At 38.8% G+C, this 19510-nt stretch overlaps 1 long non-coding RNA gene and 1 pseudogene across 1 annotated transcript; both read right to left on the bottom strand.

Moving 5' to 3' along the window:
- Positions 1–4140: 4140 nt before the first annotated feature.
- Positions 4141–19510, bottom strand: part of LOC119728042 — a 75618-nt pseudogene continuing 60248 nt past the window's right edge.
- LOC119728688 lies at positions 8186–10611 on the bottom strand. Its single transcript, XR_005271120.1, has 3 exons — positions 10174–10611; positions 9400–9554; positions 8186–8455 (listed from the first exon to the last, which is right to left on the bottom strand). It is a non-coding gene; the product is annotated as an uncharacterized LOC119728688 (long non-coding RNA).

The following is a 19510-nucleotide window of genomic DNA, read 5'->3' as shown; positions in this document are numbered from 1 at the left end:
ACCCTGACCCTCTGATCTTGAGTACGGACCCTAACCACTAGGCCACACCCCTTACACATCTGCACCAAGCAGCTCACTAGCGCTTTGGCTGTAGTGGCTTCAGACAATTGACACCAATACAATGAGAGAGAATATCTCTCGTCTTCAGAGATCCCACTGGTTGCTGTGCGCCGTATTGCGCATAGAAATATGGTTTTTATAGCTTTTCAAATAACACAGAGCCTGATTGCCTGAATTTTATTTTTCCCCATATGTTATTGAAATAACTTGGTATGTACATAGTCAGGTGTTTATTACAGGTTCTGGGTTTTTTGTCTTGGGTCAAGAGCCCAAAACAGAATTCAGGTTCGAACCAAAGAAATAAAAAGGGATGCTCTAATGTTATTAATATGTAAAATCCGAAGTGACTTTACAATCATTATGGTTTGATTTTTAACAAATGTTACATTTTTACCACTGTCTTACAAAAGTTACATTTTCTTTGATCAGATCAACTTAAATCTTGGCACAGATCAAAGACCACATTGTAAGTAAGTGTATCGTAAAGTGACATTATGGATAACATTATAATGGGTTATGTGACATCATCTTAAAGGTGTATATTTCTCAAAGTCCTATATCTAAAGTACTGCAACTCTTGATAGGTTGAATCTTGGTATATACAGAGATGTGTTACAGGTGAAAATTGAAGTGACATCATGATGACATCATTATGTGATATATGTATGGATTTTTTTTTTAATTTTTCAATATTCTAAAGTATTTTTCAACAATCTACCAACAAACATGCTAAAATTGGAAGAGCAGGTCATGCTAATGAGCACAGAATTATGAACAATATATGACTCCATATATGATGCCATAAAAATGTCATTCATAAAAATTAAGTCATCATGTTATCAGGGAACTTTGTTCATGCATGAAATTGATCGTTTACATGATAATGTACATGTAAAAAGCATGATATTCAGAAACAAAATTTAAATGCGAAAAGCCTTATATGATCTGTTCATTAAACAGACATACATGTACACATCTAGATTTTCTTTTCTTGTTTTTGTTCCATACTCTATCCCATATGCGCAGCAATTTGGGCAAATAAGACAAATCAGCAAAATAGACCATTAAAGACGACACAGCCAATTAATTGAAAATTTTGCACACATATAGACAATTCACAATTTTTACTTTGTCCTCTGCATTTGGTACTTGCCAAAAAGATTTGACACTTCATGTAGATAAAGCATGTAATGCGTGTTATATACACACCTGTTCAGATTGTCGGTCAGCCATGGAAAACGTGGAAACCATAGCACACATGTACGACACTTTTGACATGAAACAGTCATATTGAAACTAACATACACAAATACTATAATATCAAAGATGTGCCGTGAAGATGGATGTCATCATGTGTCATGTGATGTCAGCTTAAAGGTGCATTTATAAGTACAAGTCTGATTGGGTTAAAACTTTGTAAAAAGGGATGTCATGATGATGGCATCGTGTGTTCTTTTATGGAATTTTCATTTTTCTGTCTTTTACCCATATTTCAGGAACAAAACATGCTCCATTCATAATTCATGTTGTAACACAGGTTTGTTTAGTCACAGATATGCATGGAATTTTTAAAAAAATGTGTGATGTCATCATGACACCCATCAAAAAGTACTAGTTTGTAGAATACATGCAAGGAAGGTTAGTTCTCTTCGTATAGAATTCTGAAAATGTCCTATAAACTGATGTCATGAGACGTAATGATTTCCATCATATCTCTTGTCATGCAGACTATATTATGGGGTCTATATCCTTCCAAGTTTCATTAAAGGCACACTGCATCCTGGAATGAGCACAATTGGGCTACAAAACAATGTAACATCTACACAACTATCCTTAAAAAACGGGCGTTTTTGTTTTATTCTTGTGTTATGTGTGCGAGAACGAGTTTAGGGGTCTATTTTTTGCGACCCCCAAAAGTCTGGCTGTTCATGCTAGTTATGAATCCGGCCATGAAGTGTTCGCCTTTTGCAGACGTGTAAAAAACCACATCTGTGCATTGGTGCTGTGTGTAATTTTATGTGACAAACACAACTTGTATTATACATTGACTGAAACAACAGGAAAAACGTATGCGTAATCCGTAGTGTCTGATGTAAATCTTTTTTTTTAGGGGGGGGGGGGGTCTTTTCTCGGGAACGGTAAGACATTAGGTTGGTTTTCTCAGTAAATAATCCAAAACATGAAAATTTTGTGGATTTCAGGATACAGTACCCCTTTAAATTTGAGAACATGTACAAAGTCTATCGAGATTTGGAGAGACGTAAATGAGGAAAATATAAACATATGATTTAAAACCGTGTATCTGTATCCATCTCCAATATACATGGTTTAATACTGGGCTTTAACTGACTGTGAATTAAAACCTAGATGGGATGGAATTTAAGTATTCCAGTTTTTAAATAAATACCTATAAAATTGAAGTTACTCAAAAGCCAAGTAACATATTCCTTTACTCTGAAATCACTGGACATTTGAGAATGAAAAGTTCCTTGTATCGTGTGACATTGTTCACAAAATCTGTTTGTTGGCTGTAATATCATAGATACATGTAGATACAAGTATATTACTGGAATCCTTTGCAATGATAACATATTTTGTTTTTTTAGTTAAAGAGACTTGTTTTGTTTTCAGTTCTCACTCAAAACTATGCATTTAAATAGTGATTAAGAAATGTACGAAGAGAACACTATTTGGGAAACTGGTGCTGCGACGCGTCGCAACCGAGTTTATGACATGTAACAGGTCGTAACTCGCGCCGCAACGTATGATCCATTTCATGAAACTTGCGATGGTTGAACCCTTTGTATGGTCCTTAACAACGGCTTAAAACATGACGTGTCTAGTGATCATCGCAAAGTTTAAAGCGTTCTTTTTTTTTTATGCAATTTTTATGCCATAAAAATACATAAACGAGACTTTAATACCGATACAATGTGTGTTAAGTTGTAAAAAGAAAATGCATTCAATAATTATTAATTAGCCTAAAATATTGCAGTTGAAATTTCAAAGTAGCTATATACATTCCACTGAGAGCTTGTTTTCCTTCGAAATTGCTTTACAAGTTATCCATGTTTTTTATGTTTTAAAACTTGTGAGAGGAGATCCAATGGCTCATTGTTGAATATCAGGCATCTATTAACTGTACACTGAATAATACGTAAAACAGTCACCGCGTTGTGTTATAAATTCACCTATGACACGTCGCACTTAGGACGTGTTTTGTGAAATGGATCGCAGGAGCGTCGCAGCTACTACGCACCGTAGGGATACGACACGTCGCAGCACTGTGATGCATCGTAAGTTACGATGACTTTCATTATATCGGGTGCTGGACTAATTCGCAATAGGTTTTATTAATAAGATTGAAGTGGTGTCAGTAAATAGATATCTCATTTTTATAACTACTGAAAGCTTGATGGAATTGAGGGAGTGCAGAGCGCATATCTAAAAATGGCACCTGTAATACTTTTGAACAAGTTTGACTGATGCTAGAAGTTTGGGTTGAAGAGAGAGGAGGATGTACAATCATGTATCATTTGCAACTGTTGTTGGGGATGATGCTGCCTTTGAAGTTTTGTCTGTTGCTGAAAATGGGACTGTGGAGATTGATGAAGTTGGTGCTGATGTAGCTTACATGTTATCTCTTCGTGGTGTTCTGGTGGTGTTTTGGGAGATTGTGTGACATTGGCAGGGCACATTGCATAGGGTGTACCAGACTGTGTTTGATGCTGGATGGGCAAAAAACCCACACCTTGTCCAGAGTCAATCGATTCTGAGCAAAGAGACTCACCTGAAATATTCTTCACATTCAAACTTTCTGTTTCCACTGCTGGCTCTATCCTCATTCTCTCCCTTGCATTTACTCTCACTGTTTGTTTTGCTGGAGAAGGGAACCCACGTGATATCTTGTTGGAGAATGTAGGTGGCGGCACTGGGGGACTTTTAATAGATCTGTCAATCGGTGAGAGGAGGGTGTAAAGTGTCCCACAGAGCAATGCACAGGAATCTCTTCAGTAAAAGGAATGTGGAGTTGTCCTTGAAACTGGTCTATTTCTAGTGCTTGTTGAACTTTTGCTGTGGCTAATTCCTGTTCATCCAATTTAACCCCGTATATTTGTTACTTCTGTCATGGCTCTTTCTTGTGTGTCTTACAAGGTGATCTTTGCGTCCAAATCTCTGCCCACAAGCCTGGCAAAGAAAATCCTTTCTACCCGTGTGTACAACCATGTGGCGTCTAACATCTTTTCTTGTGTAAAACTGTCTATCACAGTGTTCACATTGATGCTTCTTCTCTTTAGTTCCACTGGACTTTCCCGAATGAAATTTGATGTGCTCAAGTAGATTGTGTGTATTTTCAAAGTCTTTGTTACAGATTTTACAAGTTAACTCACCAGATGCAGCAGCATGTAATGCCATGTGTTCTTCTTGAATCCTGTTTGGTGTTGTACATCTTACCACAATAAGTACACCTAAATGATATTTTATTGGGGTCATGAGTTTGCAAGTGATTTTGAGGTGATCCTTTCGATGAAATTTCTTGTCGCAGTATGAACATATATGAATTTTCATTGGAGAATGAGTGGTCATATGCCGCAATAGTTTATACTTTGAAATGAAGGCCTTCGTACACTGACTATTGTGCACAGGAATGGACGTTCTCCTGTGTGTATATAGCTATGTGTTTTCAGTTTGTCATGGTTTAAAAAAACCTTTGGACAAAGATGACAAGCAAAAGTCATAGGTTCTTTCCTGACATGTAGCTTTGAAGGGCCAGGATTTTCCTCCTTTTTCACTTGTGTATAAACATGCAAGTCTTTATTCCCAAGCTCTAGCTGTTGTGTCTTCTCACAAACTTTTGACTGCCTTGCACTTAACCTGTTTTGTGATGTCCTGACGTTTTGCTGTTGGCATGGTTTGGCTCTCTTAATCTTGGATTCACATGAATGCACTTCAAGCAGAGAAAATGTTCCAAACACCTTACTACAATTGGAACATTTCCATGGTTCACAAGAACTAGCACACGCTGAATTATTGTTCTTGTCCTGAATAAATAAAGAAAAAGACAAAATAAAATCATAATCACCAAAGCAGCCTCTGGAAAGACAACTGCATCCCCCAAAATAATAATAATAATAATAATAATACGGAAAAATATACCGCGCCATTATCCGCCATAAATGACGCTCATGGCGCAAACAAAAATTTATATCAAATCAGAAATAACAAAACAATTAAATTTAACTAAACAAGAATATTCTGAGTGGTCTGAAACAAATAGGTCTTTTGGGCAACTTTAAATTCAGAAAGCGATGAGATATTGCGAATGCCGAGGGGTAGTTTGTTCCAAAGATGAGGACCTGCATAAGAAAATGATCGATCACCCCCAAGATTTGTGAGTGCGAGGGACAACCAGCAAAGAAGCATCAGAAGATCTCAATCGCCTGGATGGATTATATGGAGTTAATAGGTCTATGTTGTATTCAGGAGCTGAATCATGAAGGCAATGAAAAACAAGCAGTAACAGTTTGTACTAAATCCGGTCAGCAAAAGGGAGCCAATGCAGAGACTGCAAAATCGGGGGATATGGGTTCTAGAGAGTGTCAGGGTCACAATTCGAGCGGCAGAATTTTGGAGTCTTTGTAGGCGAGCAAGTTGGTTACGGGGTAGCTGATACAACAGGGAATTACAAAAATCCAACCGAGATGAAATGAGGGCGTGAACAAGTTTCTCTGTTGCTGAGCGGGTTAGATACTTCCGAATTAAACCCAAGTAGGAGGGGAGGAAATTTTGTGTGGTGTCATTATTTGAAATGAAGAAAATGTTAATTATTTGCAACGCTTTGCCGCAAAGGTGAAACCACTTTAACTGTGTTAATTTCCATAATAACCCATTATTTTGAGATGACCTTTTTGATACCTACCTTTTCATGTAGTTCTTGTAGTGTCTCTTTAACATCAAATTGATTTTGTTCATCAGTGGACTGTATCAGACTTGTCTCTGTCTTTGCAGAACCATCTGCAGATGGGCAAAAACATTGAATCCTGCCATCAATATTAAGGGTAATGTAGGGCAAATCATTTGTCATTTGTGCACTTTGTTCGTTTGAAGCAGCAAAGTGCTAAGATCTAAAGACAGGTGCTTAGCAACTAACCTGATGAAGTTTAAGCTATGTGAAATCTGTATATTTCAAGAAACAATTTTCTAAGATCTAGTTTACATTTCAAAGGTTGCCGTTTAAAGACAATTGTAGCGACAATTCTTGAAATAACATTTTTGAACGAAACAGATTTTAGGGTTATTTCGTTTAATTGGTAATATAATGGTGATTGAGGAAGCCATTTTTTTCATCTGAAAGTTCTTAGTTTATTATTTGGCTTACCAGTCATAATTATATTTGGTGCTACATATGTTTTTAAAATATGAAATATATATATACAGGGTGTTTAAATAAAAAGGAAACCCAACTTTGAAGAGCCAGTATGGACAGACTAAATGTTTACTGGCTATAAAACTGGTATCATCTGAAAGCGTAATCTCTATACTTTTCAATGATACCTTGTTTACATTTCCAGGGTCATGCATCACTGAGTGCCATTGTCATGAGATTTTGATGCAAAATTGCAGTTGGTTTACTTTTTATGTTAAACACAATAGGCATGGTGTGCATGAGAATAAGTATTCAAGAAGAAGACATGAGTGCATAAAAAAGAAACCAAAAACTAAATCGGGTTGGTTTCAAAACTGGATTTTATTGTTTGTCATAAATTTCTTTCAAGGTCAGCAGCAAGAAGCTTGTGTTGAATGTGGATGCGATAGAGGAATCCCACAACGACGAGTTTAGCGTCGATCTGCGCACTTCCGGGTTTGAAAACGAGGCTGGCTGTGTCAGGAGAAACTACGAGTTTACCTGGCCTACGCTGTTCTGAAAGAAATCCTTGAACCTCGCACCCATTTTTTTTAGTTGAACCGTATTAATTGATTCATATTCAATTGAAGAATTGGATCGGAAGGAGTTGCATACCTGTGCACAAACCCTATGAGACTGGTCTGAAAAATACCAATCAAACTGTTTACTCAGTAGGCCCATGCTTCAATATTTTCCCTGCTGCAAATTTGACTCTTTAGGACGTTTCCACTTTCTGATGGGTGATAGGTCACTGCAGGGAAAACTCAGTGATGTCCATGTACGGGATTCTTCCCGAAGTTTTTCATAGACAAGTCTAGTTCTGGAGTAGTATGCACAAAAATGTACATGTCTAGTAATAAACAGCATTTTGGTGTACAATCGTAGGTGTCTGCGTTTAGATATAAAAAGGTACGTGTAATAATTGATGGTTTTCAGGTTTTTTCCCTCATTCCCCCCCCCCAAAACCCAAACAATTAGAGTAGGGGCATTCAAAATAGGGTTGGTGGGGCATATCAGAAGCAGATTTTTTTTTGCCTAATGTATAAACTCTACACTCCAAGAAAGAACAAATACTCTCACTGACATTAATTTAAATACATACATCACTTGTTCACTTTATTTCAAATACATGTATCCAGCACTTTCTTGACTTTTATTGAAGTGAAAAAATTAATGTTTTGGAGCATATTCTTTAAGGGGTCGATTTGTTTATGCTTGGTTTACATTCAGTTACTGTCATATGTAATGCCTGTGAAATAAATATGAAATAAAACATAAATTTTAATGTGCTTGGCTTCTTGACTAATTTTTGTAACTGTGTATTTTTATGTAAGCCCTTAAATCAAGCATGCAAAACTTGCCAATATAAGGATGTACACCTTAAGTTTCATAAATGCATACTACTGAGTTATACAAGTTCAACACATTTTGTTTCTAATATTTTGATAGGGTCTACACTGACACTATTTTGACGAATGTTTGATACCCAAACCAGTGTGCGATACCAGTTGATCACTTATGCCTAATGTCTAATGACTACAAACTTAATGTATCAACATGAATGCCTCTTTAAAACTATGAATCATAATTATTCACAATTCAAAATATAAAAAAAAAGAACCATCTCAGCCAATGCTGTGGGTGCTGAAAAGTCTTGATCGAGTTATAACACTGTCAAGGGAAAATGATTACATGCAAAAAAAAGTTTTTAACTTTGCGAGACAATAGATTAGAATTGTTCAATAGCCACTTTGATGTAAAAGCCAAAATAAACTTCTGCATTTTTTTTTTGTAAAGGATATTCCAAAATGTTAATTCAAAAGGTGTTCGTTGAATGATTAAACCTTTGTGTGTGTAAACAACAAAGTCACACTATTCTGCTCCAGTTAATGCCAGCTGACCCTGCACTAGAGACTCTCCCAATGCTCATCTGGAGTGGGATCAACGATTGTAGACTCATTTCCATGTCTAAGGACAAGCTGTTGGATCCTAAAATGGAAAATAACAAGAAATGGGAAAAATCAACAATTTGTATTGTCAGAATAATGTAACATGGTTTACGGGTTTTAGCCCTCACATATATTGGTGATTGTAAGTTGGCATGTACTGTGTGAGTTATTGCATTGATTCACATGTAGTCATTTTTATTGAATGTAAACAACAATTGCTCTCATCATCTTCATATTCCATCTGATAATTTCTCTCATAAACAAAAAACATGCCCTCTCTGCAGCCAGGTATGTGAGTGCTATTGCATAAAAGTGGGTTTTCATTGTCTTATAAGAACATAGAAATGGAGTACTACATGTCAATTCCACAATCACTGCAATAATTGCAAAAGTACTGTCAGCAATGGTGGATCCAAGGAGGTGTGGAGGCCCCCCCCCCCCAACATTTTCCCAAACATGGCTATTTTTTTACTTGTGAATACCATTCTGTCCCTGCCCCCTCCCCTCCCAGGACAACCTCACCCTCCTCCTCAGTGGTAACCTCTCTGTCCACCCTTGGTCTGTGACTGTATACAAAATGTACTAGGAACACCCCCCCCCCCCCCCCCAGGCCCTCCCAGCCATGCCCACATGCTTGCCCACAACATAGGCAGCACCAGACACTAATTTAATTAGCCTTAAACGGTGTACAAATGAGGCCAAAATAAAATAGTTCTGCTTCTGGTTACCCTACCTACCATCTTTTGACAGCTCCTACCCTATTTTGTTTGGGGGGGAGGGAGGGGGAAATGAAAAAAAAAACAACGAAAATCGTCAATTACTTTTTGTACACTTGACTACATACCGACACCTCCATATGATTGTAAACAAAATAACATGGTCAAAAAAAATAATAAACCCTGCCTACCTACCCTATTTCCAAATCCCATGTATAAATCGGAAGCAGAACTTTTTTTGTGGCCGAACATTTTTCTGCATACATACCTCTATCATCTGCGCCTTGGCCTTGCAAGAATCTCCACGGCATTTAAGTCAAAACTTCGGTCTTCGGTCTTCACATTTTACTTTTTGAAGAGCAGGCACAGAAACATCCCGTTTTGCTCCTGGAATGTCATCTTCTCTGTGAGATTAGCCATTGTCTAATGAATACAAAAGTATCAATTTATGTAATTATTAAAAACTGTTTTAAAATGACAATGATGTCTAGCAAAGTTTCGTACATGGATTTTTCTAAATCATTCACCGCTCAGGCAGTCTGGCTATATTCTACAATCGTTAAAAATAGCCGTTTTATTTGTAAACATGAAATGCAATTTTGACGAGAGCCTCCATTTATTCACATCTGCAACCCTGTAATTAATTGAAGATGGCACTGCTGTCTTTCCAATATTCTACTAGTCTATACAAAACAACTGAGAACCTAAGCTCATAACAAAACTACGAAACAATAATAATATTTCAGTGTATAATCTTCTTGATTGAGGAACCTCGAAAATCGGTCTAGTTTCTGAACTTCGGCCTACAGTAACCACGCTTAATCGTCGGGTTCCTTGAATCTACCGACATGGCCGATATACATACACAAAACAGTGACCAAAAAAATGTCAACAATATTGGCATATCCTATAATAGTATGGCAGTGGCATACTTGTATATTTATGCTATATTAACGTGGGATTTATTACATGCCACCGCCACTAAAAAAAATCGCAAGATTTACAAAAAAGGAAAACGTCTTTAACGAGAGGGCCGACCTACCTGCCTGCAATGTGAGGAACAGAACGTGCAGAATGCGTGCCACAGAGACCCTCGGTTTCAATGTGGAAATGCGGAGACGGTGGTAATTCGAAATTCCTCTATACGGATGAAGATGAAGGTCAAGTCGTGTTTATCCGATTGAAAGAGGCTGGGCTGAGCCCAACTCCATTCCGTCTTGCACTTTTGTCATGTTGATGGTCGATCAACTGCTGACGAACTGCAGCGATTGTCCTCTGATCTTGCTGTCCTTGGTCTTCCCAATCTAGTCCATGAGTCCATGAACACTTGCTTGATGTCCTCTACAGCATCCCAGCATTAAATTCTTTCAAAAGGTTACAATTATTTCACCTGTATTTGGCTAAACACTGTATTGAGGCCACCTGCCTAATGTGGCCAACATGTCATTGCATGTCATAAGCTCATAAAAGGGAATGTACAACATAGCTTTTCCTGTAATTTTCAGAAAAGGCTGTGGGGGGGGGGGGGGGATGGGTTAAGTATTTTAAAGCAAACTCACACGGACTTGTATGAAGTTTTGTGTTCATAGATGCTGGAAAACCCAAGAAACAATCATTTTCTTGTAGTCTGGTTCCCCGACCCCTCTTTAAATTCAACACTGCAATTTATAGACGCCAGGGAATTGTATGGTCAGGGAAACAGGGAAACTTGCGTGAACCCATTCAAAGATGTGCTAACGATTGCAAACAAAATGTCGACTAACTTAATATTGTAAATTGGGGGCAGTATTTGGGGGAAAACAGTTTTCTTCCAACCAGCGTTGGAAATTGATACAAAAATACCACTTTTCTTGAGAATGACAGCAAATCAGGTGCCATGAGTTTTACAGGGTATGCTTTCGACTGTACTTCACTAACAGTCAAGTACAGTATTTCATAGAAATTTGGTAGTTATATTTTTGGATGTTTGCAAATCTTGTATATATATTCCCTTTAAACTGCTCACTCTCCTTTTGAAACTGCACTCGAAGACTACTGACCCATGCGTGTTGTTATTTTAACGAAGCACACTGCAGGCCACCAGGGCAGATATAAGCAGAGGCAGTTTTTCTTTGGGGGGGGGGGAGAGGCTGGTGTAGAAGGTTCATTTCAAATTAGCTTTTGAGTTTTCAATGGCTACATTCTACAGGTTGATGGTTGAGGTTAAAATGTATTAAAATTGGTATAGAAGTCGAATGTGTAATCTTAGAAGAGCATGTCCATTTTGGCGGGCTGTATTTTCTGAAGGTCATGGTTGTTTCCTTGTACTATAATAATTGGCATGTTTTATTTTCATGAAACTGTAACTATTAGATCATAATTATGACAGATACCCCTACAAATGGCTTGCAAATCTGATATAAAAACAAGTCAGGTGTGTTTACAAACACAAATGCCCCGCAACCATGACTGTTCCCATGACCTAACACCACTCTTTTAACATCAACTAACATGTACATGTACTTGGGTCACATGGAACGTTCATTGACAGCATTAGTGTTTTCTGTAGGTTTTATATGAATTAATCCCTATGATCTCAGAATAAATACAAGATTTCTATTGTTTTAGCCACTGTGACCTTGACCCTTGACCTTTCGGCCCAAAATGCAATAGGCTTCTTAGGATTACCAAGAACAATCCACAAACCAAATTTGAAGTTCACATGTAAGTATTTCTCAAGTTATCTCGCTGACAAAATTTCTTTTGTTTTAGCCACTGTGACCTTGACCCTGGACCTTTTGACCCCAATGCAATAGGCTTCTTAGGATTGCCAAGAATAATCCACAAACCAAATTTGAAGTTCACATGTAAAGTATTTCTCAAGTCATCGCGCTGACAAAATTTCTTTTGTTTTAGCCACTGTGACCTTGACCCTGGACCTTTCGGCTCCCAATGCAATAGGCTTCTTAGGATTACCAATAACAATCCACAAACCAAAATTTGAAGTTCACATGTAAAGTATTTCTCAAGTTATCGTGCTGACAAAATGTCTTTTGTTTTAGCCACTGTGACCTTGAAAAACCCTGGACTTTTCGACCCCCAATGCAATAGGCTTTTTAGAATTGCCAAGAACAATCCACAAACCAAATTTGAAGTTCACATGTAAAGCATTTCTCAAGTTATCACGCTGACAAAATTTCTTTTGCTTTAGCCACTGAGACCTTGACCCTTGACCTTTCGGCCCCCAATGCAATAGGCTTCTTAGGATTGCCAAGAACAATCCACAAACCAAATTTGAAGTTCACATGTAAAGTATTTCTCAAGTTATCACGCTGACAAGATTTGTCCGGACACACACACCCACCACCCACATACCCACCTACGGAAGGACAAGGGGAAAATAGTATGTCCCTTCGGCTTCGCCGCGGGGGAACAATAAGTGCACATGTATTTCCATAAACTTGCTGCACAGAAAATGTGAGTTTTCATGGGGAAAAAATTAAGCAATTTTTGGTCTTCTTGACAATTAAATATGATTTTGTTGCGACTGCTGGTATTTTCATACATTCATAAATGTAATAAATATTGTGTATTTTGCAACCAGATGGAACTTTAGTTCTTTCTACATACTGCAATAGGGCTTATCTGATTTAATGAACCACCAAACCCTCCCAAATGAGCTTAATAATTATGAACATTTATTCATAAATACCTCAGACAGTTTAGCTATTCCTATTGGTCGAGAGCCTGTCACGTGACCGGTCTTAAACGGATGATAAAGACATGGCTAGCTGGTCTTAAACACTTTTCCAGTGTCACAATAAAATGTGGACTCCTAAAAATCCAGTGCCTCTTACCGTTTCATTGGTTGAACGTTCACAATCCTCACGTAGGCATGCGCAACACTACAAGCGAGTCAGAATTTTATAGTTCTAAATTCAAAACGCAACGCCCCAGGTGCGTTCTGCGTGACATCGCGCAGAACATGTTACGCGCGCGTCAATCTCCATAAAAGGGTTGTTTACATCTTACTCGCCAGCTGAACACTCCATTATTTTGCTAGAGGGATGTTTCAAAAAGCATGAAGTGAACTTGTTGAACAAAATCGGGATTTTTTGAACGAATTATTTGATATTTTTTTACGGATAAGGTATTTATGAATGGGAATAAATATGTGCTCGGTCGGCCTCCGGCTCGGGTTATTATCAGCACCCAGACTCTAAGCGGTATTAAACGAGTGATAAAAACCTCCGGAGCACACATTTATTCCCTTATTAACTTCAAAATTGTGCCTGTATATCACTTTTGATTCTGATGAAACTCCCTGACTATCATTCAAATTTACTCGAATTTAGAGTCAGAGTCTGTATTTGAGTTGTCATCAAGACAGGCTTGATCATCAACCTCATGATCGTCTTTGCTGATTTAATTGTCACAATGTAAGTTGTTCCCTTGTTGACCTCCTCTGTTCTGTACTACAACCTTTTCCGTGTGAATGCACTACTACAATTCCTTTGATAATATACAGTGTATGTCAGGGAAAGATGTAACTGATGATGAAACCTGCAGAATTGGATCAAACGCGCAGGTTTTTGTAGCATTAAGCAGTGAGACCCAAGAAGACAAATCTTTAGGATTTCTTTACAACTTCTGCATTGTTGTCTCCTGCTGATCATAAAATACAAGTCTGTGTTTTGGTCACACCTCTGGATTGGGAACATGTCATGCGAGGTTTCTTTGAGGGTGGATAACTCCAGGAATATATTCTTCCTCATCACTTTCCACATTCTGTGCAAAGAAATGCTAGCCAGCTGATGAGTAACCCAAAGAAATTGTGGGAAAAAAGTGAAATATTCCTACTTTATATGCAACGGCAGTCACATCACACTTCTTATATGGAATAGACAGGTATAATAAATATGTGCAAAAAGTGTCACCTTGAACACAACCAGTGTTGCCGAACAAAAATTTCAAGAAATTTTGTGACCCATCTTGAAAACTTGAAAATAAATCTGAACAAGCCAAAAATCTTGAAAAAAAAATCCAAAGTGCAAAAAAAATAAATTGATGTAGGGGCCTACAATTTTTTTTTTTAACGGTTGTGTGATTTGTATTTTGAATTTATTATTTTTGATTAGCAGCTCGCTACAGTCAGTATCCAGTAAAAAAACAGACTATGGTTTTTACCAGAAAAAAAGTAAAAAGAAAATCAATTCCGGCATCATTGTTTACCCAAAATCCTACTCTGAAAAATATGTGAATGTATTTTATTTAGTTTACACAAGGTTGTGTAATATCTTTAAAATGTCCGGATGCTGATCTTGAAAAAAAAAATATGGAGTCGTCACACTGAACAGAACTTTACTAATCTAAGATTCTATGAGTATGAACTACAACTGTCGTGTCACAAAATATGACACTAGGCAAGCAGGGGTACATTTGGTTCTGGACTAATTAAGACATGTGAGAAGTGCAGGAGACATGAAGTGCAGGAGACATGTAGGATTCATTAAAAATGTATAGTGGGTCTACAGATTTATGGAGAAAGCAACCGATTGTTGCTGACCACACGTAAGCAATTCATCAGCAGTCCAGACCATTCACACAGCATGATACAGATGAGGGAATCATGGGGCCATGCATCTCCGAAGAAATGGATGGGGCTTAGCAAGGCCGAATCTGGACTATACAGGCAGACACAATAAAATCCTGAGTGAGAATAATCAGTCTCCGAAGTACAAGGTAGTGCTGCAGCCGTACCGCCGAACCGAACTAAAAATAGCCAAACTTGGCTTTCCGAACCGAACAGAACCCAAATGTCGGTTCGGAAAGTTCGGAAAGTATTTGTTGATAGCGCTAGGAATGCTAAAGCTTGCAATGAAAGGGCAAAAATAAAACGTGTGGATGATTGAACAAGTCACCGCATTCATCTTCATTATTTGCAGTGTTCTAGCAAGGCATACATTAGGATATCGGGCCAATACACTTTGAAAAAAATCGTACGCGCCTTGCAATTTTCTCAAAGAAAAGCGTGCTCTTTGCATTCATCCAGCGTGGTCAGTATCTCTGCAACCTCGTTCCCCATGGGTACGATCTTGCTGCGCCATGTTGTTTCCCATCATGCCTTGCGCGATCTTAACCCCTGGAATTGTGTAATTTAAATGTGTCAAAATATGGCACATTATAATTAAGCTGCAGTTTATCCGTTTTACATGCCGACGCCATCTTTAAAATGTTAAAAGTTGTGATTTTGAAGAGTCAATCCTTTCAAACATAACGTTTGGACATTACGTTATTTAGCAAAGATTTGTATTTAAAGGGAATATACATCATTTGCTTTTGCTGTAATTTTCAGAAATGGATGGAATTGTGGGGGTTGGAAATATATAGCAAATATAGTTACACTGACTTTTTTTAGGTTTTGGGTTCGAAAATGCTATAAAAACCAAGAAAAACAATCATTTTCCTGTAGTCTGGTTCCCTGACTTCATTTAAGAAGAAACAGAGCAGTTTACATATATTGGGGAATTGTAAGGTCAGGGAACCAGTCTAGCTGGCTTGTACCCGTTCATAGGTGTGTAATCGATTGCAAACAAGTGCGATGGTCAACTGGGGCCAGTATTTGAAAAAAAAGCCAGTTTTTTCCAACGCTGATCGGCCGATCAGCGTTGGAAATTGATACAAAAATACCACTTTTCTTGAAAATGACAGTATACCAGGTGCCATGATTTTACAGGATGCTTTACACTGTCATTCACTAACAGTCCAGCAAGGTATTTCAGAATGATTTGGTAGTTTTATTTTTTGATGTTTGCAAATGTTGTATTTTCCCTTTAATGTACGTACCCCTTTCGTCACTTTACAACCGAAGATACAGGTTTTTTTAAGCGAAAAAACGAGGCTGCCATAATCCATATCGTACAGGCATCGCGACTTTTGAATAACAATTTTTTTTCGTACGTGACGTTACGTGCAAAGCTAAGCACGCGAGCGCGAGCGCATTATGGGCGCGCCTGGCGTGCAATCTTCGAAATGCGCACGCAGTACACTGTGAATAGCCAATGAGCGTCGTTTAGGTCATAATCATGGCCAGGGGTTAGTGTAAGGAACGCGCACGCGCCCATGGAGTCGAGGCTGGTATCTCTGGCCCTGCTGCGCCGTGTTCCAGCGTGACGTAGTACGTTTGGACCAAACCAATTGCGGTGAAGGGTGTGCTATCCTCGGCAAAATTCACCAGCATTTTCAGTTTTTTTCACCGTATCAGAATTTAAAAAATACTTTTTCAGGAGTCTTGAAACCTTTCCATGTTCAGAATAAGTTCGTAATTTTTGCAATATATTTTTTTTTCGTTGAAAATGAATACGAAAAATGATGTAATCTTCCAAAAGAGGATAAAACACCCCTTTACAAAATTAATGGATCCCTCCACAATATGAATATTCATGGCAGTCGCGAATCAAAAAGTTATTATTTTTTTACGGTAGCTACTTGTCAGCTTGTTGCTAAAATTAATTATAATAAAAGTTTGGCACAGTAAAAGGACCTGTCTGTTCTTAGAACAAAACTATTCAGCAATAATTGCCATGAGACAAGTTTTTAGTGCTCATCAGGGCATGCTCGGGTGTGACGGAACTCGTCGGGAAAACCCGTCAGTACGTGTGGGAAAATTTTATGGCGATGGTGTAGCGTAGGGCCCCTGTTTTGTTTTGATCAAATTAGAGTCAAAATGTTTTTTTATTGCTAAAAAAATCACCTTTATAATCAAAAGCAGACTTCTCAATTCTAATGACACCCATTTTGCAATTTCGAACAGTTTCTTGAGGTAGAAATCACGATTTTCCTGCGCGGTTTGTACCTTGCGATTCAGCAGGCCGTGCTTACTCACGGTACATCACGCGGCCGCGGTGATCGGCATCTTTATTTTCGGATTGTGTGTTGTGTCGCCGCACTTGTCATCATCATTTTACCCCCTAAATTTCCTTTAACAAAATCAAAACCCTGCCCTCTATCTATGACATACCTGTTTATTGAGAACCAACTAGTTCGGTCTGTCTAATAATTTTAAAGTGGAATTTGTTTCCTTAAGTTAGGAACCGGGCCCTACACTACACGATCACCAATTTTAAATCAGCCCTTGACGTTTGTTCGCTGAGACCACCAGTCCAGATGGGGGCGAATCAAGTTTGGGATTGGCACTGGCCATTGGATTTGGTGAATGCACGGTCGGTAGTGGGCAAGTAGATGTAATTGTAGTGGGCGCATCCACCATGCTTGCCATTAGGCCCAATAGCCGAAGTTAGGCTATTCATGACCACGCACAATCGCTGGTCGGTCGTGGATTGGTAGGATGATTCATCCGAATCCACCGAGGAATCACCCTCCCCCCTTGGGGGCTGTTTCTGGCGATCACGTTTTTGTCTCGAGGGAAAAGTTTCCTCATTCCCCGAGGGTTGTTCGGTACTGGGGACCGCTACCGCTGCCGAAACCCGGCGTGGGTCCCTATCTGACGTGGGTCCATGTTCGTCGGCATGAAGTAACAGCATATGATGCCTTTGAACACATCGACTTGTCCATTAATTCACCTTCCAATAAACCTCTCCGACTCATAGTTGTATACAGACCTCAAAGATTGCTCAACAAAAAGCCCACAGCTACACTCTTTATGCAAGAATTTTCTTCATTGCTGGAACATATCGTTTATGATGCCAATCATATAATGATAGCAGGAGAGTTCAACTTTCAAGAAGAAAATTACAAGAAGAACATGGAACGAAATTCTTTGGCGTCACACCACGCTTACTTTGACGTGTGTCCGCCATTACTAACGTGAAAATAAACTGTAGATTCACAAAACAACCCCAAAGAAAACCTGACACAACCCATGTATTTCTTTTATTAATAAACAGATAACCAGCGTACTCTGTACGTATTATTTTATTCTGAACGTATTATACAAAACCAACGCAAGCACACCATGCGGTATATAAAACAAGAAGAAAACGACACACCTCGTGTTTGACTTCTTTATTAACAAAATCAACAGCAAATGTACTCCGTACACAAACCTGTAAACGTAACAAAAACAAAACCTGGCACTCTACCAGAAGCACCGAATCTTGTAGTATAACTCACAAAAGAAATAACTCACAAATTTCTTTCAAAATGTACACAAAAAACACTCTAGCAGAGGATACGTCCGTAGGAGATTCGAAAACACGTTCGTCTTCCATGAACGCTAGAGAAAAGAGGACGAGTTGGCCGTAGGCGGGAGCGGGGGCGGGTGATGGAGGGCACCCTTGTGTGGTTTTAAAATCTAGCGTGGAACCTAAGGCTTAGAGAAATATGCATATTGCAGGTTTAACAGGTAAGGGAGTCCCTGAAGTGGACTTTCAAATGTCCTCAAATCTCTGTACACCAACACCACCGCAATAGTAGCTGGTGCGAATGAGTGTTCAGAGTTTAAAGTTACGTTGAGTTGTCGACAAGGAGTTCTAGAATCATGCGTTTTGTTCAATTTCTACTTTGATTCTGTGATCAAAGTCATCATCTCCGATAACGAGAAGCTACACCCCGAGGGAATTGGTATTGACATCAAGTTCGCCATACCAAACGAGTGTACAAACCGAACAAATCGACGAGACCACCCCGCCGCTGGAAGAAAAAGGCAGCAATTTCTACTCTACGCTGACGACATGGTTGTTTTCACTGACTCAGCTGTTAAACTGCAAGATTTCCTCACTACCTTCCATGCGACTGCTTTCCGTTTTGGTCTCAATTTCTCTTTCACTAAAATGGAAACGATGTCTTTCAACACCCCTCCTGAAACAATGAAATCGGAGTCGCTTTTCAACGTTCAAAATCACATAATCAAAATGTAACACAGTTCAGGTATCTTGGCCAGATGGTAAGCAACCAAGCTGATGTCTACCTCGATGCTCGCATCACCGCAGCCCAAGCTAAATGGTCTGAACTAAAACACGTCTTTACCAATAAATACCTTAAACTCTCCCTCCGCGTCAAATACCTCTAGGCGCACGTCCGTAGTCGACTATTCTACGGTGTCCAATCGTGGGACCTTACCTAAGGTGAAAAAAAAACTCCAGGCAATTTACACCTTTCCTTCGCGGTATGATCCACAACAGTTTTCAGCTTTTTCAGCCTGGCGGCCATGGTGGCAAAATCCCACCAAGAAAATCCAAGTCAATGGAAAAACCTGTCCAAACCAGTCGAGAGAACCTCCTTCAGAATACGACTTCTCGTGTAAATACTCCAACCTTGATCTACACCGCATTTGCAAAACCTCAACCTCAGACCAATACTGTGAGGTACAAATGCTGCAATATGTCAAACGTCACACGAATGAGCAACGATCAGTGGATAAAAATACTGCTCTTCACCCA

The sequence above is a fragment of the Patiria miniata genome, unplaced genomic scaffold (genome assembly GCF_015706575.1).
Source record: "Patiria miniata isolate m_02_andy unplaced genomic scaffold, ASM1570657v1 HiC_scaffold_20, whole genome shotgun sequence".
Classification (NCBI taxonomy): domain Eukaryota; kingdom Metazoa; phylum Echinodermata; class Asteroidea; order Valvatida; family Asterinidae; genus Patiria; species Patiria miniata.
This window is presented reverse-complemented; position numbering and strand designations above follow the sequence as displayed.